A 23,664-nucleotide genomic window follows, 5' to 3' on the forward strand; every position below is an offset into this window, starting at 1 on the left:
CGTAATCATGTGCGTATATATATTTAAAATTTAAAAACATGATGATGACGTGCATGAAAAGGATAATAACCATACTCTAATAATAAAATGAAAAGGAAGAGGAAAGTGAATTCATACAGAAAAAGGAAAATTTAAATAGATGTAAAGAGATAAAAAATTAAGAAATTATGAGAGAGTAAATAAAAAATTTCCATTACTATTTCTCGACAAGAAGAAGAATGTTTTACTTGCAGCGTACTGTTTGATGGCAAGAGGATTCTAAAATCCATTTTTAGTTTTATTTTTTATTTGTTTTGTTATTGATTTGGAGAAGAGGAAAAAAATCATGAGACAAGAAATCAAAGAGGAAGACGAATTCATCTAGTGTATGATATTTATATTTGTATATTTTTATATATTTGTTATTTATTTGACTGGGATTAATATAATATTTAGTTTACTCTTTGGGGAATCGAGATTTCCAAACATTTACCAATTTTCCCAAAGGCGCCAAAGGAATTGCCGAAACTAATTTAAGTTGTAAAATACACGCATATAAAGATGCATACTTATATAGACACGTATCCAGACACACACATGCCTTATTGATACAGACGTGTATATATATATATATATATATATATATATATATATATATATATATATATATATATATATATATATATATATATATATATATATATATATATATATATATATATATATATATATATATATGTATGTATATATAATGTGTATGTATGCATATTTATGATTGGGCATACGTACGTTTGTAGGTGTGTGTATTTATATATACATAAATATACACACACACAGATATATGCGTACACACAGCTATACTTAAATAGATACATCGATATTTCTATAATTACACGTACACAACGAATATAGCCTATGAGAATGAACAAGATCTTTCAGAAAACACTTTCGTACATACACATACATTACCATACACACGTATACACGTATGCAAATGTATGTGTTTCTGTATAAACATACATATACATGAACCAGTTGTATGTATGTATGTATATGTATATATATATATGTATATATATGTGTACATGTGTACGTACATAAACTTATACATGAATATATGTATATATATATATATATATATATATATACCTACCTACCTACCTACCTACCTACCTATCTATCTATCTATTTATCTATAAATCTATCTATCTATCTCTCTATATATATATTGAGAGGGAGAGAGGGAGAAAGAGAGAGAGAAAAAGAGAGAGAGAAAAAGAGAGAGATTGAGGGAAAATAACATGACCAAACAGACAGAAATTGTGTAAAATCAAATAAAAAAATTGAGTTTATATATATTTCTCTGTATGTGTGTGTGTGTGCGTGTGTGTGTGTGGGTATGTGTGTGTGTGTGTGTTTGTGTGTGTACGTGCGTCTATTTGTGTATTTGTAAACTTGTCTCGTACTGATATATCGATAGGTATATACATAAACACATACCTACTTTTATGTCTTTTTTACGTATGGACTACTGATAACAGAAAGTGTGGGGTTTAGATGCCTTTTCTGATTATGCAGGTTGATCAGACCTAACTTCATTTTAAATTGCTGAACACCAAGATAAAAGAAACTGAAACAGAAGATATTTCATACATCATGTATAATCGTATTCTTGAAATATATCTTCCATTTTCTGTCTGTTTTTGTACATTGATTTGGAGACAACCAGCAGTGTATACATTATTTGCTGAAATATGGAAAAGGCCACTTTTGCTCCGAAGGGAAGCCGCTTAAATTTAAATAAGCCATGGTGTGTAGTAATGGTTAATAAGTGTGAGCATACTTCTTCTACTTGGATTTCCACATTTGCCGCCGAGAGGTCTAATTTTGAGATGTATTTCCCCTCCATTCAATTTTACGAACACTTTTTCAGGATTCGACAATGACTAGTTATGTGAGATTAAGCAATCATTCAACACCGTTGAAAATCTGCACAAACTCTTAACTAATTATTTTTTATTTTTTATATAGACCGTAGGTATATCCTACTTTGTGTGGTCCGTCTTCTCGATTATTCGTAGGCTTTCAAGTCTTTCAATTTCCTTGTTTACATATTCTATAGCCGCGTATAATCTTCGCCTTTGTTTTCGTGCATACAGTCCCTACAATTGTTTCAATTCAAACACGAAAACCAAAAAGAATTTATTAAATTCATATTATGGAAATATATAAAATCACAAAACACACTCTATCAATATATGGATTCAGTCTGTTTTGCGATTTTAAACTTCTCACATGTGATTTTCTTCCGTTACCCTGATGAGATTCTTACCTCAAAATATTTCCATAATATGAATTTTAAAAATGTATTGTTGGTTTTGGGGTACAAATCGAAACAATTGTAGGGATTGTTCTTATATTCATCTTTATGTTTTTATATTAATATTGTTGTAATAAAAATATAATGTTATGTCAATACTTTAACATATGTCAATTTGAATTCTCTGTTTTCCTTTTATTTTGTATATTGTGTATATATACCCATTTATATTGAAGAAATGTTTCTAAAAAATATTATGTATTGGGTATTGAACAATTAACCAGTAAAAATTGGATGTTTTACACCCCTATAAGGGGAGCTTATTTTTTTGTATTGCATGTGTGTGTGTGTGTGTGTGTGTGTGTGTGTGTGTGTGTGTGTGTGTTTGTGTGTGTATGCGCGTGCGTGCGTGTGTATTATTTGTATCAAAGAATGTTAGTGACTGTGACTTCGATGTTTCGGCGTGCTAAGCCATTGCAGTCGCACTGCAATGCATAACATTTTATGTTGCCTTTATATAGTGTTTGTTAAGTTAAAATGATCTTTGGGTGTGAGGGTGTGAGTGGGGTGTCAGTTAAGTTTGTATGGTCAGTTGTTATGGGAAAGCGTTTTGGAAAAATGTTTAATTAATTTTGGGTATATGCTAGTGTTTAGAATGGATAGAGGCATGCAGAACTTTGTAAAACAAGCCTGTAGGTGTTTTGCTTTTGTTAGGTAGGCACAAAGTTTGGCAGTATTTATTTTGTTTTTGGTATTACTGCATTTAATAATTTTGCTTTGAAAATATAAATGTGAAACGTACAAAGTCCATTATTTAAGCCTTTTATAATTGGGGTTGCCAACTTTCTTACACAAAAGAATGTATGTAGGTAGTAAGTTTAGGCTGTTCCTATATTTACTTGTTACTGATGTTATTCTAGTTATTTTTCGTTTGTATTTGTAAGATTGGAGTTAATGGTCAGGTGTGCAATAACTTTGTTAGTACAGAATTTTTTTTCTCTTGTGCTTTTAAGTTCACAAATGTATTTGAGTAAATATTGTATATTTATGTTTCCCTGTATGTATTCTTTGTTTTCTATACAATTTGCTTCGTATATACATATATATATTTTTAACTTTCCTGTTTTGTGGAGGTAGAGTTTGTTTGGTGATTGTGTATAAGATTTCTTCTACTTCTGTTCTAGATATATCTACATATATTTAGAAGAGAAAATATACAACTCAGAGCAGTTTGCGTTGAAAAAAAAAATCTCTCACAAATCTTTTTTCTGTGTAAGACTAGCATAAACATTTGGGCTACTGGACTTCACATTTGACAGTATCAGCAGGCTCGACATCAAACTTTGAAAGGTACTAACCAACACTGGCAACTTCCATACCAACAGCAACACCAACGAGATCTATGTGAGACGAAGTGATCGCGATAGATGAATAAGTCAGTACAAACAGCTTTTCAATGTCGCATTATAGCATACAGACTATAACTGCTGAACAGTAAAGAAAGGAATGATTTCATTATATGCATACTCAAAACTGAGAGTTAAAAATGTAGTGAGCACATACTCTGTGAATACAGCTAATTCATGCAACACAAGGCTAACTGGAATGGTCAGTCTACACAGAAACTTGGAGGAGAATAAGGCATCACACCACTATCGATCGCCTTAGACTATCTTAAGAACATAAATATAAATCAAGGTAAAAGTACACAAGCTCAAACACATAGATACATATATTGATGCTGTCTAGGTATGTATGCGTGTATGTATATATATATATATATGTGTGTGTGTGTATAGATGTGTCAAAGCTCAGTGGTTAGAAGATCGAGCTCAAATCATGACGTAGGGAGTTCGATTGTCAGGTCGGTCTGTGTATTGTGTTCTTGAGAAAGACACTTAATTCCACGTTGTTCCAGATCACTCAGCTGTAGAAATGAATTGCATCATCTCTGGTGCGAAGTTGTATCGGAGTTTTCCACTCCCTTGGACAACATCGGTGGCGTGGAGAGCAGGGGACTGATATGTATGGGTAACTGTTGGTCTTCCATAAACAAACATGCCCGGACTTGTCCTCAGATGGTACGCTTCTAGGTGCAACCCCATGGTGATTCATGACCGAAGGGTACCTTTACATTTTACCTCTTACACACATCCACACACACACACACATACACACACACACACACACACACACATGTAACGCATGGTATAATTATAAACAAGGCAAACTTTAGTTATTTCTCAGCAGACTGAAAAAATGTTGAACAGCCTTAATCGATTTTCGAAACTTATTGGGTTCTCATCAGAGGCGTCTACCACATTCTGACAGTCTCCAGAGATACAAGCAGCCAAATAGTTTATATGCTCAACAAATGCAGCAGTTACTCTATGAAAGAGTCCCTAATATGCATACCGAAAGTGTTTAATACTCTATAAATACCAAGGTATGATATAAGTATCAAGGTATGATATAAGAAATATGTAACATATGGTATAATTATAAACAGGGCAAGTTTTCGTTATTTCTCCGCAGACTGAAACCAAAAATGATGACCAACCTTAATCTATTTTCGAATTTTATTGGGTATATATACGTATATATACGAGTGTTGCTGAAAAGTTCCTGGCTTTTTGTACAGGAAAATACAGACGCACACACATATTGCAGCACTCTTTCTGTTCTTCTATGTCCTGTAAAAGAACTCGGAATCTTGGGCTTTTAACCAAGTCTTTCATGATAACCTTAAAGCCAGGAACATTTCAGTATCCATCGTACATACATACATACATACATAAATACATATACTTTATTCATCTCGGCAGTCTTTTCAGCATAATTCTGCACTGCTCCTTTGTGGCTGGGGAACGATATAAAGAATTGCAATGCACCTCACAGAAGGAATGCTGTAATATGTGTGTGAGTCTGTATTTTCTTGTACTCAAAGCCAAGAACTTTTCGGCGCCTCTCTCTTTCAGAAACACACACACACACACACACACACACACACACACACACACACACACACACACACACACACACACACACACACACACCACACACACACACACACACACACACACACACACACACACACTATCTCTCTCTCTGTGTCTCTGTATATATATCCAGAATTAGGGAACGGAATAGATAAAATAGCATGCTACATATGTTTCATAGCTAGCAGAACCTCGGAAGCATTAATTGCTCAAAAGAAGGGTAATCCGCTAGCTACTCATTGGGCCAAAAAGACAGTAATCTAATGAAATTTGGAATGACTTCATTATATGCATATTCGAAAAGTAATCATATAATGAACTCGCTAGAAATTCGATCGATAAAGCGTGGAAAGTTAAAGAAGAAAAAGGAAAGCGTATTTTTACCCCTACTCAGCCCACTTCCCTTTTATTTTCTGTATTCTGTTTCTCTTCCTTAACAAATTCAGACATTTCTCTACTTCCATAAAGAACCTCGCTCTACTCTCTCGTTCGTGCAATTACTACTTCCGAGGTTCTGCTAGCAGTGAAACATATGTAGACTGGATTTTATCTACTCAGTCCGCTGATTTTGGATTTTTAGTCGCATACAAACAATACCAGCTGCTAACTTTAAGATATAAGATAACTCTTTTTAGCTTATCGAAATTCGATATTGGAAACTTTACAAACTTCTACGTCAATAAATTACTATCATTCCTGGAAGTTCTTTTATTATATCTTCTACAGACTACTCGAAGCTTACTAACTTCCTACACCTTGGTCCTTGGATCTTAACATTATACACACACACATATACACATATACTGAAAAATATTCTTTCCTTGAAGAACGATCTGGACTGAAGCATTAAATCCCCGGAAATAACTGATTCTTCTGCTGCTTTAGCCCTATTTTCATTACAGTTTTATAGACCAGAAATGGTATGGTGAACTGAAAAACTTAGAAGCTAAGTCACTTAGCTTCTAAGCTGATCAGATGTAGACATATTACTACATTTTAGCTATGAAACTCGAACTATTTGCCTCATACCAACTTCTCCCCTGTTCGCTTCAGACGTGAGCTATTTGCATCATACCAACTTCTCTGGTCTCTCTGATACCAAAATGAAGAGTGGTAAATATTAATATTTCATTAATGTATTATCTATTTATAATGCTCCAGCAATAACAGACAGTTAATATCACTTGTACTCGAAGCTCAGTGGAACAGCCGAATTAAAACGAATCATCGAAGGAAAAAGTGAAAACCCATATAATTTTCTTCATTTAACGTAATGTATCCCTCTTAACGTACGGTATGTCAGACTCATAAATATTTTGCCAATGAATCAATTGGTTACTTTTCTAACCATTTAGTATCCATTGTTTTTAAACTGAACTTGTATTTTAGTTCAGTTAATGAACCCCTCTCAGATACAGCGTTATTGGGTAAATGCATCAGTAAAGTATTTAAAATTTTAATTCTTAGTGTTACCTAGCATCATATAAGTTGCAGATAAAATATATATTTATTAGTTCCAAAATTTAAATTTTAACTTGGCTTTCTCAAAATTCCGTATACCATTCCGAAATCTTAGCCAATCCTTGCATTCTCAGCAGTGCGTTTGAATGAAAATGTATATCTACGAAGAAAACTCTTTTCAAATTCTTTGCTAACGTAGTTGGGAGTAAGTCTATGCTGTATTATGGTGAGATATTTACTTGAAATTATCTATTCCATCCTACTTTCCCTCACTTTTTCATGCCACTAGAAACGTGTGTCACTCACCCCAAACATATTTATGGTGTATATTGCGATGGTATTGCGTATATTATAGGATAAGATATTGATTTTCTCTACATGTTCATGTTTCCGAAATAGTATCTCGGGGCAGTTTAGATAAACAAAACCAATGGATGTTCTAACAATGTAAATATTAACTCAATAAAATGAAATAACATTTTTCTGTAGACAATTTACATCGTTTCTGTTTAATAGTATCGCACCGGTATTATATCAGCCTCAAACACTTTCATTACGTCACATTGATATTTATCTTCTTCGTATCATTGTCTGTTTCTTTGGACTGTATACATTGGCATACATTTTGCTTTTGTGTACTAGTAAATACTGTTTCAATTACTTTCCCATACAAGTTACAATAGAAAGGAATCCTGATTAGAAGAATTTATTGCATGAACATTTTGTTTCTCAAAACTTGTAGAAGTTCAGCATCCTTTAAATACATCGCTCTATAAGGTAGAAACAACTTAATGTGACTCTCTAGATAGTAGTTGCACTGATTGTGCTTGAACGTTTCCCCCAGAAATACTGTATCATTGGGTTTATTAGTCAGGTACGTCGTGTCCCATACTGTTTTGCAACGAGGTTTGTATTATAAACAAAAATCTACTATGCAACACATAAATAAATGGTATGTAAAGAATGATTTTTTCAGTTCACTACTGCACAACAAAATATAAATATAATTGGACATTTCATTTGACATTCATTAATCCAGAGTTGGTTAAAAACTTTGCCTTTATATAAATGATGTCAGTGGACAGTAGAAAGCAGGATCATCCGAATTAGCCTTAGTTTTATCTTGCGGACTCTTTAGTACGTGCTTACTCGTTTTAACTGTCGATGGCGACACTGCTAATAGATCACCATCGTAACAAGTAGGTTAAATAAATCTATTGGACGAACGTGCGAACAATTTTCATTAATTTGCCTAAAATTCATCATATATGCAAATGAGTTTCTCGGGTACACATCAATCTTTAGTGATAACAGATTTGTAAGCGGTGTCTCCGTCAGGGTAATCGTTCGATCTTGAAATCCCTACATGTGAATGAAAATGGTAACATTGTTTATTTTTTTTTGTATTGTCAACAAAGATAGTGCATAAAAACTATAAGTTGCTTACATCTGTTTGTTTTGTTTAAACTCTAGATATATTACATTGTACAGTATAATACGTAAACACGGTTTCTATAGCATGAATAAATTACTTGAACTAGCTGCCAACTGCACATTATATATAAACAAATCATTATATCCTATTTAATGAAGCATTGAATATTAATGAAATTATAATCAATGTTTCCCTCCTAGATAAAACTTTAGTGTAACTACAACATTAGACTACAGATATGAACCAACATTGGTGTTTCTAAGCGGTCATTCGAACTGCAAGCACAGCGGTAAAATAACTTCAATTCACAAAAAGCAAATACAAAAACAAAAACAAAAGTAAAACTATGATATAAAGGCAAATTGTGTCATTTAAATCAAAACTACATGTGATGGCTGTGGCTGGATCATCGATGAGTCTACGTTTATTCGATCAGATTTGACATGCAACTAAGCAACAAGAACAAAATAAATTTATAGCATATATTAAATTTAATATAAGCTGACTGGAGTCATACTCGATAAATAATAGACATCAAGTGAGCTGGCAGCAAGCTAGTACGTCTGGCAAAATGCTTAGTGCAAATTTGTCTGTTCTCATGTTGTGAGTTCAAAATTCTCCGAGGTCATCTTTGATTCTCATCATTTCGGAATTGATAAAATATGCACCAGTTGATTACAAAGGTGGATCTAAACGACATACTCCTCTCCCCAAATTGCTGACTTTTAAAAGGTACGATGCGCCAGTAATAATAGTAGAATATTAATAGCAAATAATGGCAAACTAGTTAAGGCAAAAATGATAAAAAGATACAAAGCTTTTAAGCATTGATCACTTTGATAAATATATTTTAGTGAATGGGGATGAAAGAAGCATTTTTTCTTTTATTTAGAAAATATTGAAAAGTCATGCCTTACGAAGATATACATCTATCAGTTTTGTAAACTGAATACTGATACAGTCAATCAAATTTACCAATGGGACATTCAATATTATGCTCAGATTATACTCTTAAATTTCCTAATAATACCAAGCGGATATTATTAAATTTTGTGAGATTTTAAAATAATTTTAAATGTACATTAATTTAAATGTTTTCTTTAATACGATATGCTTTTTTAATTAATTAGAAATCTGCGTGTCACACATGTGCACACATACACACACGTGAATACACACAAACAGAGAAATATATATTATTTAATCGTTTAACACTTTACTTATATTAGGCATTGGGCTGTGGCTATGCTTGGCCCGAACATGGAGTGCCTAATTATATATTTTCGTTCTATTATTTATTTTCTTACCTACTGCTGAATATCTAGAGAAGCGACTCTCGACATACAAGACCTAATCAAACTCAGATGACCAATAAAGTTGTCAAAATGTACGGTGTACTTAGCTGCAAAAGCTCTAACAGCTTCATAAAGGATCCTTCGTATATATCAAAATCATAAACATTTTCATTGTAGAACATTAACTGATTATTAAAAAATGCTATATGTAATGTGAAGGCGCATGGCTCAATGGTTAAAGCGCTGGGCTCACAATCATGATGTAGTGAATTCGTTTCTCTGACCTGGTGTGTTTTGTTCTTGAGTGAAATACTGTATATCACATTGTCCCAGTTCACTCAGTTGTAGAAATGAGGTGCGACGTCACTGGTGCCAAGTTGTATCGATGTTTTCCTTTCCTTCAGTGGCGTAGAGAGGGGAGGCTGTTATGCATGCACGACTGCTAGTCTTCATAAATAACATTGCCTCAGAATGTAACTTTCTAGGTGCAATCCCATGGTTATTCATGACCGAAGGGGGTCATTACCGCTTACCCATACGTAATGTGTGTAACTAGTATTATGTCGGACAAAGAAACGACACATTCTTCCAAAAACTTATTGAGAATTCGATGTCACCATATGCGAAGTCCTTATAGTAGACACATTCAACATTTACTTTCATGAAGTATTTTATCACTCAGACACTGCACTGTTATATTGTGACACTTTTCCAAAAGGCAGAGAAACAAGCATATACTGACTTACTTATGCACAACCTACTGACAGTGGGACACAAACAAACAACATACTTCTCCATTTTGGTTATCGCGACAACCTGTTGTTCATCCTATCAACTGTCGGACTTAAATTGCTGAGCAATTGTCGGTCTTATGACCGCTTGAGTTCTATGCGGACGTCTTTGAAATGTAGTCTTTCTATGCCTGACAGTGCGATTACCTTCAACGAATGAAAAAGTTTTGTCCTTTCTTTAATTTATGGGAATTTGGGCTTTGAAGCATATTCATTTAAAAAAATGAGTTAAAACAGTCGAATTTTTGATGTCTGGACAGAGTCAAGATAGATTCATACTGCCACTACTACTACTACTACTACTACTACTACTACTACTACTACTACTACTACTACTACTACTACTACTACAACTACTACTACTACTCATCTATATATATAAAGATAACAATGTGTGCCTATCTGTCAGTGTGTATGTGTGACTGTCTGTCTGTTTGTGTGAATCCCTAAAACTTGAGAACTACACAACCAATTTCATTCAAATTTTATACGTCTTATTAGGGTTCATGTAGTGTTTTAGGCCCCAAAAATGTTTAACTTCTTGCCTAGTGCGAGCCCAATGCTCTCTCTCTATATAGAGAGAGATACATATATATAGATGTATATGTATACATGTATATGTGTAGATGTATATATATGTATATATATATATATATATATATATATATATATATATATATATATATCATCATAAATATACAGGGATTAGCATTGAGTTGCTTCTCCAACATACTGAAAATTTAAAAATAGCAGTCAAAGAACTACTGATTCTAAACTACTTATTAATTCTATTATTAATTGACGATTCCCTGCCATTATTCTTGTATATATATATATATATATATATATATATATATATATATATATATATATATATATATATATATATATATATATATATATATATATATATATATATATATATATATATATATATATTATTTAAAAGAGTTCCAACTCTGTCTGATTTTATGTTTTATTTATATTCTTTTAAAATTAATGTGGGATATAGAATATGCAGTATATAATTTAATATAAATAGTAACATGAAATGACGTATTGAATGTATTATTGAATATATGAAATATTGAGTATTAAATATAAATAATTAAATATATATATATATATATATATATATATATATATACATGTAATATGTATACATATATATACGCATATATACATGCATACATATATACACTCATACACACACATATACACACACACATACATAGGAGCAGATGTAGCTGTGTGGTAAGAAACATGGTTCCAAAACATATGCTCCTGGTTTCAGTCCCACTGTGCGGTGACTTGGCATGTGTCTTCTATAATCTTAGACCAACCAAAGCCTTGTGCGTGGATTTTGTAGACGGAAACTGAAAGAAATCAATCGTATGTATATATGTATGTATACATGTAAGTGTATGTGTGTGTCTTTGTGTCTGTGTTTCTCCCTCATCACTGTTTCACAACTGCTGTTCGTTTATTTAATCCACATAACTCACTGGTTTGACAAGAAGATACTGATAGAATAAGTACCACGCTTATCAAAAAGCACTAGACAATGTCTCATATTTTTCTTCGCCCACTTATTTCTATCTATCAATCTTTTTGTGTGTGTGAGTATATATATATATAATACACACACACACATACCCCCCCCCCCCCACCCCCCACCCCACACACACACACACATATATATATATATATATATATATATATATATATATACATGTGTGTACATGTGTATATTCATCTCTATTATATAAAGGTCAATGTCTTTATGTGTGTTCGTGTGTTACTAATACATTCGAAAACAACTGCACCAATCCTAATGAAATTTGGAACACAAAATCCAAGCCTAGGGAGAAGGGTAAAACTGCGTGTTTCATATAATTTCATGGACCAAAATTACTGGAATGATCCTTATGATATTTGGAACTTAGATTCAATGCATAAGGGCAGGTATAATTCAGTATGTTTGGTTTGAATTTGAAATGGCTTAAAGGGGGAAGCACCCCCATGGAAATTCATAAATTTTCGATGTTCATGAAATTTCAACCATGGATAATAGACACACATCAAGATGCATTCTCAGTTTCCACTTGTCATGATCCAAAACTAGGTCAAAAGTACTGAAGTGATCTTTATGAACTTTGGTGATTATATTCTATGCATAAGAGCCATAACCCCCATGAACATTCATATATTTTTTTGTTGTTGATAAAATTTTAACCATAGATATTAGACACAAATGAAGTAATATTTCTAAAATTTCATCTTCTTAGAAGTTAGAACGACCTCTTCATGGGGATTTAACCCCCACAATTTAGTCATTTTATCTAAGCAAAGACGAATACAGCTGTACCCTTGGTCACCTGAACACAAAAGATGGGCGTTATCTGTAATTCAATGGTACAACGGTGTATGAGTTTGCTTTGAGATATACTTACATTGTGATTTCTGCAATGTGGTACATAAATTGTCAAGGAAATGAGAGGCATCCTTGCCTCCACTGATCAACAACAACAACGGAGGAGGAGGAAAAGAGAGAGATCTCTCTCAACAACAACAACGGAGGAGGAGGAAAAGAGAGAGATTCCCCGGTGGTAACATTGATTTCAAGGCCTTCCCAGATGAGTGACTGGTAATTCAAAGACATCTATAGATTGTAAATTTATTCTGTCCAGTTACCTATCGGTATAGTGGTCAGTTGCAAACTCCAGAGGTGACACTTTCATTTCCACTTAGCCCTCATGTCACACAGTTGTTAATGTTTATTTCAGTTGGTTCACGCCCTTCCAATTGCTATAGATCCGTAATGCATCTTACGGCTGTGTCTGTCAACTGTATGGTGAGGAATTCTACATTGGGGAGTAGTAACGTCTAGGGTAGAGTAGCTAACTGCTTATTGTGATCATTCGTCTTTTGGTTTCCTTTAGCTTTGCTCTCTTTTACAAACCCTGTGAACATACATATATTTCCTATTTTAAAGAAATTCGAACAATATTTATAACACCCAAGTCAAAAAGATTCTCAACAATGCAACTTCTCTGGTTGACATTAAGACACCCACCCCCAATAGGGGCCTTAACTCCATATTTTAGAGCTCCATGACCTCCATTTTTCAGGAGCAAAATACTTGTAACAGGTTCCATAAGACTGGAATTTTGGAATCTGTACATAAAGATCAGTAGTATGGGATACATGTGTCATGATTAAATTTTTTTACGGTGTGTAAAGAGTGAAAGAACCCTCAACTACAATTTTGATGAAATTCGAATCATAGGTATTTCAATTCATTAGAAACACATATAACAGAAGAGTCTAATTTTTCAATTGCATGTAACACGGGCAACGCAGGGTATCTCTGCTAGTAGAATTATTAAAGCGGATAAGATAATTCAGATAAACCTTTAAGATTCCAAGTGAATGTTTAGCCTAATTTCTTCTTGTTATCACGACAAAGTAAAACCAGCAAAAGCTCATGAATCTATTTCGAAAAGGAATCTTGAAGCAGGTAGTAGTTAAGGCAGTCGTTAAAGCTAACATTTTAAAATGAAATTTTACAGCTTCAATAAAAGAATAAATGCTAATGAAGCATAAAGATCTCTAAATGTCACCAGAGATTGATATCTTGACTCATAGATGGCACTACAAAGTATAATTAAATTCTGGGCCCTATGTAATTCAATATAAAGTTTTTACAGGGCGTGCTTGGTCGTAGCCACATGAACAACATTTGTAATATTCAATTTAGACAGGATTTTTGGTCAGAAAACACTTAAACGATGGCAAATGCATAAAGAAAAAAACACACACGCACATACACACATACACACGATGTAAAGAGAAATATTCTTTGTTGTATTGTAGATATAATTTATCACTCACCCGCAACAGTAGCCAATAATTGGATGTCTAGTATACAGTTCGTAATCGCTAAAGTGTAGCAGATTCTCGTCGAATATAGCATACAGAAGCCTAACAAATTATTTCGAAATAACTCCCACAGAACAGTTTCTACAGATTACAACACATTCATTTAATAATAAATTGTGGCATGTGAAATGTTTCGTTCAAACCAAGGGACGGAAATTTTTCAGTTACCAAATAAGGAATTTTGTGAAATCTAGGATCAGACAATGCATTAACTAATTTATTCTTACTGATATCATAGCCTGAAAGAATTTAAACCCAAAGATCGACGTGTTTTTTTCTTTCTATACATGAAATTAGCATATTTCTAGGATTTTCATGTAGTTACACTTTAAACGTTGAAGAAATATTCATGTAAATATAGAAGTAAAAAAGGGAAATAATTATATAAAATTCAACATTACACTGTAGAGAAGCAGAATATAATATCTCCATGGATGTATGAATAATAAACATACTACTACTACTAATAATAATAATAATAATAATAATAATAATAATAATAATAATAATAATAATAATAATAATAATGAAATAAGGAGAAAAAGAAGACGGAGAAGAAGAAGAAGAAGAAGAAGAAGAAGAAGAAGAAGAAGAAGAAGAAGAAGAAGTACAAGGAGAATAATAATAATAATAATAATAATAATAATAATAATAATAATAATAATAATAATAATAATAATAATAAGAGGAAGAAGAAGAAGAAGAAGAAGAAGAAGAAGAAGAAGAAGAAGAAGAAGAAGAAGAAGAAGAAGAAGACGAAGAAGAAGAAGAAGAAGAAGAAGAAGAAGAAGAAGAAGAAGAAGAAGAAGAAGAAGAAGACTCCACTCCGAAAAATATTGTCAGAAAAACAGGATCTATGTAAAAGAGCAAATCATCTCACTACATAGTGACGCACACGTTTAAATGTGCAAATATACGAACTGCATATATGCATTAAGATATTTACATATGTTTAAAATGTATATTTCTGTATATATTTATATAAAGCTGTATGCGTATGTGCATATATATATATATATATATATATATATATATATATATATATATATATATACATGCACGCGTATATATGTGTAAAAGTACGTCTATACGTGCATGTGCTCATGTATACACATTGCTGGGTATATGTATGTGTGCATGTGTGTCCGTATATATGCATACACACACACACACACACACACACACACACACACACACACACACACACACACACACACATATATATATATATATATATATATATATATATATATATATATATATATATATATATATATGTATGTATATCTTTATGTAAACATATACATGTGTACGTATATCTATATATGCATGTATATGTACACATATATGACAAAATATGCTTGTAAAACTTGTGTTCATTTGAATTAAGTAAAGAATAGATATGACAAATTTATATATAATATTGTGCCTGCAAGACACACATTACTGAACCCTTCCGTTTGCGTAATGGAAATTTATTCATAACGGAATTGATTTTACATATTTACCTCTAGTACATGAATTAATACAGATATTTAGCTTTCAAAAGTACAAACGGATAAATAAACGATTTTCAAATATGCATGTGCCTTTATATACGCATACAGGTCAATAATACATATATAAATACATACATACATACATACCTATATACATACACACACACACACATATATATCTATATATATATATGCAATTATAACTAAGAGCAAAAAAGAAAATTCTTGTCTATATGCTGAAAAGAAATGCTAAATCGTCGAACCACATTAAATATCACTACTTTTATTATTACACACGTGTCGAGAATCGAGGATGCAAGCGAATAGAAATTCACTTACGTGCTATGCTTGACCGGCTGCTCATGTGTCGAGGCTTGCTATGGAATCCAATATGGATATATTTGGGATACTTATATCGATCCATGACATTGTATCTGCTTTCCTGTGGGTATGCATTAATATTTAGTTTATTTCTTCATTATTCTCTCCCGACGAAGGAAAAATCTTTGGGTTAATCTGGAAAATGGCCGATCAAGACATAACTCAACATTATGAATTTCCGTTTGCTTGTTCCCTCGATTTTCGACACGTGTGTAATAATGATACTGATGATGCTCAATGTGGTTCGACGATTTAGCGTCTCCTTTCAGCATATAGGCAAGATTTTTTGTATGCCCTTAATTATAATTGTATTTATGATTTCACCTTAATAGGTCTATCTTTTTACATGCTGGCTACTGATAAAATTTCTAACAATTTTATCCTGTTATATTATAATTTAATTAATTCCCATTCACTTCGGAACAGTCTAGCCACTAATGTGCTATTCTAGACCGGCTACAGACATGACGAGGCTCATGTGTAATTCGATATGGATATATTCAGGGTACTTATGTGTATTCATGACATTGCGTTTGCTTTTCTGTGGGTATGTATAAGTAATTCATTTATTTCTTCAGTATTCTCTAATGACGAAGGAAACACGTTTGGCATAATCCAGAAATAGGCCGATACGGAGTTCCCATTTTATGAATTTCCGTTAGCTTTCTCCCTCGATTTTCGACACTTGTGGAATAATAATAGTGATGATATTTAATGCGGTTCGACGACTTAACGTCTTCTTCCAGCATATAGGCAAGAATTTTTTGTATGCCATTAATTATAATTGTATTTATGATTTTACCTTAACAGGTCTATCTTTTTATATGCTGACTACTGATAAAACTTTAAACAATTTCATCTTTATATATATATATATATATATATATATATATATATATATATATATATATATATATATATATATATATATATATATATATATATATATATATATATACATATATATATATATATATATATATATATATATATATATATATATATATATATATATATATATATATATATATATGTATATATATATATATATACACACACATGTATGTATGTACTATGTATACACATTCATATGTGCGTGTGCATATATATATATATATATATATATATATATATATATATATATATATATATATATATATATATATATATATATATGTGTGTGTGTGTGTGTGTGTGTGTGTGTGTGTGTGTGTATTTAGGTAAACATGAGTCCTGAGGAGTAGCACACTCTGAGATCTAGAGCAGTCTCTATAATTTCATGATGAAGGCCGGTTTATGGAGTTACCCTGGGTTTCCCATCCATAAAACGATTAACTGTATGGCGTATCGTCATACCCCAAGAACTGTTACTCTATGATCTGTTTAAAATATGGAGGGAAAAGTTCTGATTACCTCCCTTTGCTAATGGCTATCGACTTCTGGTCGAGCTGCTATCGTTCATCTTTTAGAAATCTCCTAAAATGCAAACATGGCTCGAAAATCTTCGTTTTGGAGTTAATTATAGCCCTTTACTCGAGTGAGTCCCTTAAGATTCTCGTGCGATCGGCTATGCATTGCCTATAACGTTCCGTTCCGTTGGTATAGAGTCCTGGGATTTCCATGATTTTCCATGAGATCGATTGTGGAACTCCGTTGCGTTTTGGCTGTCAAACGCTGCTGGCCAATGATGTTAAGTATCTCCGTCCGTGACTGTGAAGGAGGATCCATGGTTGGAAAAACGTTTCTTGAATGAATTTCCGGTACAATCAGTATATTTCTGTGGATGAGCGATATCGGTGCTGTATACCTATTATTGTTGTTTTTTCCACTGCTGCTGCTGTTGTTGCTGTTGCTGCTATTGATGTAGATGCTGCTACCGGTGTCATTTCTGCCATTGCATTCGCCGATGTTGCTGCTGTTGCTGGTGTTGATGTTGTTTCCCTCGCTGCTATCGTCGGTTATTTTGTTTCCACTGTTGATGCCATTGATGATGCTCATGCTGATGATGTTGCTGGTGTTGATGATAGATCTGGGGCTTCTGGTGTTGATGCCTGCTGGTGTTGGTGCGGCTGGAGGAGGTGGTTGCGTCGGTAATGTTACCGCCCCTGCGTGTGTTGCCGGCAAAGCACCTGTTTATGTTGCTACTAAAGCTGCCGATATTGTAGATGATGTCACTGATGTTGTTGGTGCTGTTGTCAGCGTCGACGGTGCTGTTGTACGAGCCGAGGCTGTTGGTGTTGGCGAAGGTGGGGATGGTGGAGGCATTGGTAATACTATCACTGTTGTCGGTTATGTAGGCGCTGCTGCTGCTACCAGAGGTGTCATTAGTCAAGCTTGTTCTGGTGCTTCTGTCAGCGCCGCTGCTACTGTTACTGGTGTTGTTGCCAATATAGTTGGTGTCGGCACTGGGGTTGTTACTGCTGGTAAAATCGGTTACTCCAGTGTGGGCATTGGCAGTTCCACATTAATATATTGTTTGAATTGGAAATTCATTCAAGATTCGTAACATCGCTGACTAGTAATGTTTGGCGACTAAAAGACGACGGAGTTCCACACTCGATCTCATGGAAAATCATCGAAAACACAGGCCCCTACACCAACGGAACGAAACGCTGCAAGCTATGCATAGCCGAACGCGCGAGAATCGTAAGAGACTCACTCAAGCAAGGAGCTATACTTAACTCCTGAACGGAGATTTTCGAGCCATGTTTGAATTTTAGGAGATTCTGCTGGCCTTCTGGGAACCGGCGTAATTTGATAGGTAACAATAGAGGGAGATAATCTAGACTTTTACCGTCCATATTTCAAAGACGTAATAGGCCAACAGATCTGTTAGTTTGACGATACGCCAGAAAGTTAAACCCTTTATGGACCGGAAACCCAGGGTAACACCATAAACCGGCCCTCACCAGGAGTATATATATATATATATATATATATATATATATATATATATATATATATATATATATATATATATATATATATATATATATATATATATATATATATATATATATATATATATATATATATATATTCTTTAGATAGAATTGAGGATAACATTACTTCAATGATTTTATCTAGTGGCCAGCTTGAAATAAAAACTTTGTAGGTAAAATGTTATGGTAAAACTATAATTATATACATAATTATATTAAAGGGTGTTGATTGACCACACGAACATGCTAAAAATTGACGCCAAATGGCTCTAAACCTATCTCAATACTCCAGCAGCACATGTTGTAATCGGAGAGAAAAAAAAACAGACCTTTAGATTAATTGTATATCGATTTCAAACTTAGCGTTATGACAACATCTTGTTATCTTCAGTACAATATGTCAAAGCATATACGCACAACTATTTATACATACCTATACGAACATCGTAGTCGCACGACCATATACATACACATGCACTTATGTACTAGTAAAAAATCCAATTTCTCTTCTCATCTCAACCAGAAAAATATTTTTATCAATGTAATCTCGCAGCGAATGCAATTTGATCAAGAGCAAAAATATGTATCTTTTTCCTTATATAGAATTAAGAATAAAATCATTTTAATGAATTTATCAGGTAGTCAGCGTGAAATAAAAAACCATGTAGGTAACATTTTATATTACATTTATAATTATATACAAAATTATATTACAGAGTTCGGATTGACCACACCAACATGCTACAAATAGATGCCAAATGGCTCTAAAAATAGCTAACAAGAACGTTGCCATGAGCAAAACAAGATTAGGAGTGGTTTTTCCCGCTTTACGTATGGCCACTTATCGCTTGAAGACCAACGTCGAAAGGACGACTGTTGAACTCCCGAACGAATGAAAACCATCAAAATTCATAAACTGGTCTTGTCGAACGACCACCTAACATTTGACGAACTTGTTGATATGACCAGTGTGTCCTGGAGCTCCTGCCAACGAATTTTGAACGCGGAATTACGAAAGAAAAGAGTTGCAGCAAAATTTGTGCCTCGCAGTCAAAAGCTGTCACGACTGAATGCGGGTCATTAACTGAAAGGCTAGTTGACTTGTATGTGTATATATGTATATATACATACATACAAATACAGATGTATAAGTGCGTAACTATGTATATGTTTGTGTGTGCGTGTGTGTGTGCGTGCGTGTGTGTGCTTTGTGTGTGTGCGCGCGTGCGTGTCTATGCGTATGATATTGGTTTCAGATCTTGACGCAAAATCAACAGTTTCCGGGGAGGGGTGAAGGCGATTACATCCACCCGAGTTTTCAACTGGAATTTATGTTATCGACTCCAAAACAATGAAAGACAAAGTCTTTGAATTCAAAGCGTAATGACAGACAAAATGCCCTTAAGCATTTTGTCCGCCGTGCCAACGATTCTGCCAACTTCGTATCTTATATATCCATGTAATATGGAAACTGTCTATATCAAAACACTCATTATAATGAACAGATAACTTGTGTTGATAAGAAGGAATTGTTGTTTGTTTGCGTGTGTATGTTAACTGAATTGTAATAAGTTCTATAAGCTGTTTGGTATCCCATAAACGGATGACTCCTAATGACGAGTTACCATCGTTGTTTTCATGTTCAGCTAAGTGATTGTAAAAAATATATAAATTTATGTATATCGTATGAAAAATTTGTAATAATTACTATCTGTCACTTATAATCACCTAAGTAAATTGCTTGAAATAACGAATTAACATTATCAGTGTTAACAAGTGTATCCACGTATTCATGAGTATGGACGGATGGCTTGAGTTGACGTATTAGAATTGTTGCATATATGCAGGTCACGAACGTTTCAATAAACGGCTAACTCGTAATGAGTTAAAATTTTTGTTTTCATATTCAGCCACGGTATTTTAAAAGTTATAAAGTTATATATAGGCGCAGGCGTGACTGTGTGGTAAGAAGCTTGCTTCCCAACCACATGATTCCAGGTTCAGTCCCACTACGTGTCACCTTGGGCAAATATTTTCTACTATAGTCTCGGTACGACCAAAATCTTGTGAATGGATTTGGCAGACAGAAACTGAAAGAAGCCCATCGTATATACATATATATATATATATATATATATATATATATATATATATATATATATATATATATATATATATATATATATATATATATATATATATGTGTGTGTGTGTGTATGTGTGTGTGTGTGTATGTGTGTGTGTGTGTGTGTGTGTGTATATATCTGTGTGTATGTATATCTTTGTGCCTGTGCTTGAACCCCATGACCGCTTCACAAACGATGTTTGTGTGTTTATGTCCGCATAACTTAGAAGTTAACGACTCAGATAAAATAAGTACATGGCTTTAAAAAATAAGTCCTGGTGTCGAATTGTGTGACTAAGAGCCTTGAAGACGGTGCCCTAACATGGCTGCAGTCAAATGACTGAAAGAAGTAAAGGAATAAAAGAATAATATGTCGTATGAGAAAACATTCTAATAGTTAATGCATATCCATTAGAATCAGCGAAAGAAATGACTCGAAATAACGAGTCAGCATTGTTATTTTTTTACAAGGATATCGAAAGTATTATGCAAATTACAATACGAAGTAGATGTTAATACATAAAAATAATTTGTTCAAGTAGATTATAATAAAATGAACGGATGAGTGATAATAAGCGAACGAAATTATTGTTTGTATAATCATCAAGAAGATTATAGAAGGATGTATATGTCGATCATAATCCCCCAGTAATAGTAAAGGTGGTGAGGGCCCATTGGAAGTCAATAATGGCATGAGAATATTCGACAGAAAATTATATCTAAAATACTGGATATTATTATACAAGTCTCAGAAAGGTAAATAAAATGTTTTCTGAAAGCAAAATTTGTAAAATGAGAAATATTGGTTATAAAAAATGTGATCGATCGGTGGAAGAGATAGGAAATTAATCGTAATGATTTCTAAGAAAACTGAAATGATATGATAGTGATAATTGCTACAATGTAGCGTATTAATCAGTGATAGTCATAAAATATGAATTATAAATATAGTTATGGAAAGTATATATACTGAAGAGAAAAATACAATGCCCTCATAAGACAATAATAATTCAATGTTTATTATATCATAATGTAATGTAAGATGGGATAATTGTCCTTCGAACGTGAATTGAAACGATCACACAAATACGAAAACGCAGAGTAAGATTATGTGCAGAAAAAGGTTTAAGTATTTGCTAGAAAATGCAGCTAAAACAAGATTTTATTTTCAGTAGTGAATAGTATTTGGTCGTCGGTTTAACCAGCAATAAAGAATATAGCAGTTGAGAAGGAGATGGCGATGCATTGATTAGTGATGGGAGAATAGGAATTAATGCATATATTAATGAGTGTATCGAACTGAGACATTGTATGGTTATAGAATGAGTTAAGTGTATTTAAATACCAAATGTAAAATTGTAAATTAGAACAATACTTATAAATTACGAAAAAGAACGCCGACGTGTGACTTAGAAATGAATGATCACTAGATTTCATAGACGCCACTGAAAGCCAAACGGCCGTAAAGCAAGATACAGATAAGAGAGACAATACAATAAACTAGCCAGACTCCTAAAAAGATGATATAGTGATTGAAAGAAACCCTTGCAGAGTCTAATTTATTTTCTTTCTTTATATATATATTTATGTGTATATATTATTAGTTAATAAATCGTACGGTAAACACCTGGTAGTTTGCCGGTAAAGCGCGTTCACTAGGCAGTATTCACTAGGCAGTGTTCACTGGGTATCAAATTAAAGAGAGACATAGACGATGGAAGTCACGAGAATGTTTATTGAAGATGGATAGATGCTCGATAGGTAGAAAGGCTTGTAATGATTAATAAAGATTCTCGCATCTTACATATGCCGCTTTTCTTTCTCTCACTCTCTCTCTCTCTTATATATATATATATATGTGTGTGGGGGGGGATGCGTGCGTGTGTGCCTGCATGTGTATGGAAGTTACACTTGTTTAACAATAATGGGCTTTGATTAAATATACGGGACTCAAGTATTCGATGTATATATGGAGGAATATAATAGTTCTTACGTGAACGAATTTTGAGTGGTTTATATAGGACCGATTGCCTAATTTTGTGAAGAAATTGTAATAGTTATTAATTAGATAGATTTAGATAGTTGTGATTGAAATTCTGACTTAAGCAATAAATTTGATTTCACAGTAATGTCGTCCGCACGAAAATCGGCTGCACACAGCAAGTTATTCAAAAGGCGAATATTCAGGTGTAGTAGGAAATATAATGAGTTAGATTTATTATCATTCTACCAAGCATAATCTATTGTAGACATGCTTTGATGTGAGTCTTCAGCGGGAAGACATTTAGAGTCTCTCAGTTCAATAAAAATTCCAGTTAGCACGACGGTTCTTCTCACTATATATCACTCTGATTCTGACTGAGTATTTGAAGTTCCTTTTTTAATGCGGAATATTTCAACGCTTTTGTTCAATCACTTGAACGAGGAACGAAAATACTCATCATCGAAATTGACGGAAAACCGTTTATGTTTTTGATTTCCAAAAATTAATACGT

Source organism: Octopus bimaculoides, chromosome 5, assembly GCF_046866305.1.
Source record: "Octopus bimaculoides isolate indiv1 chromosome 5, ASM4686630v1, whole genome shotgun sequence".
Lineage (NCBI taxonomy): Eukaryota > Metazoa > Mollusca > Cephalopoda > Octopoda > Octopodidae > Octopus > Octopus bimaculoides.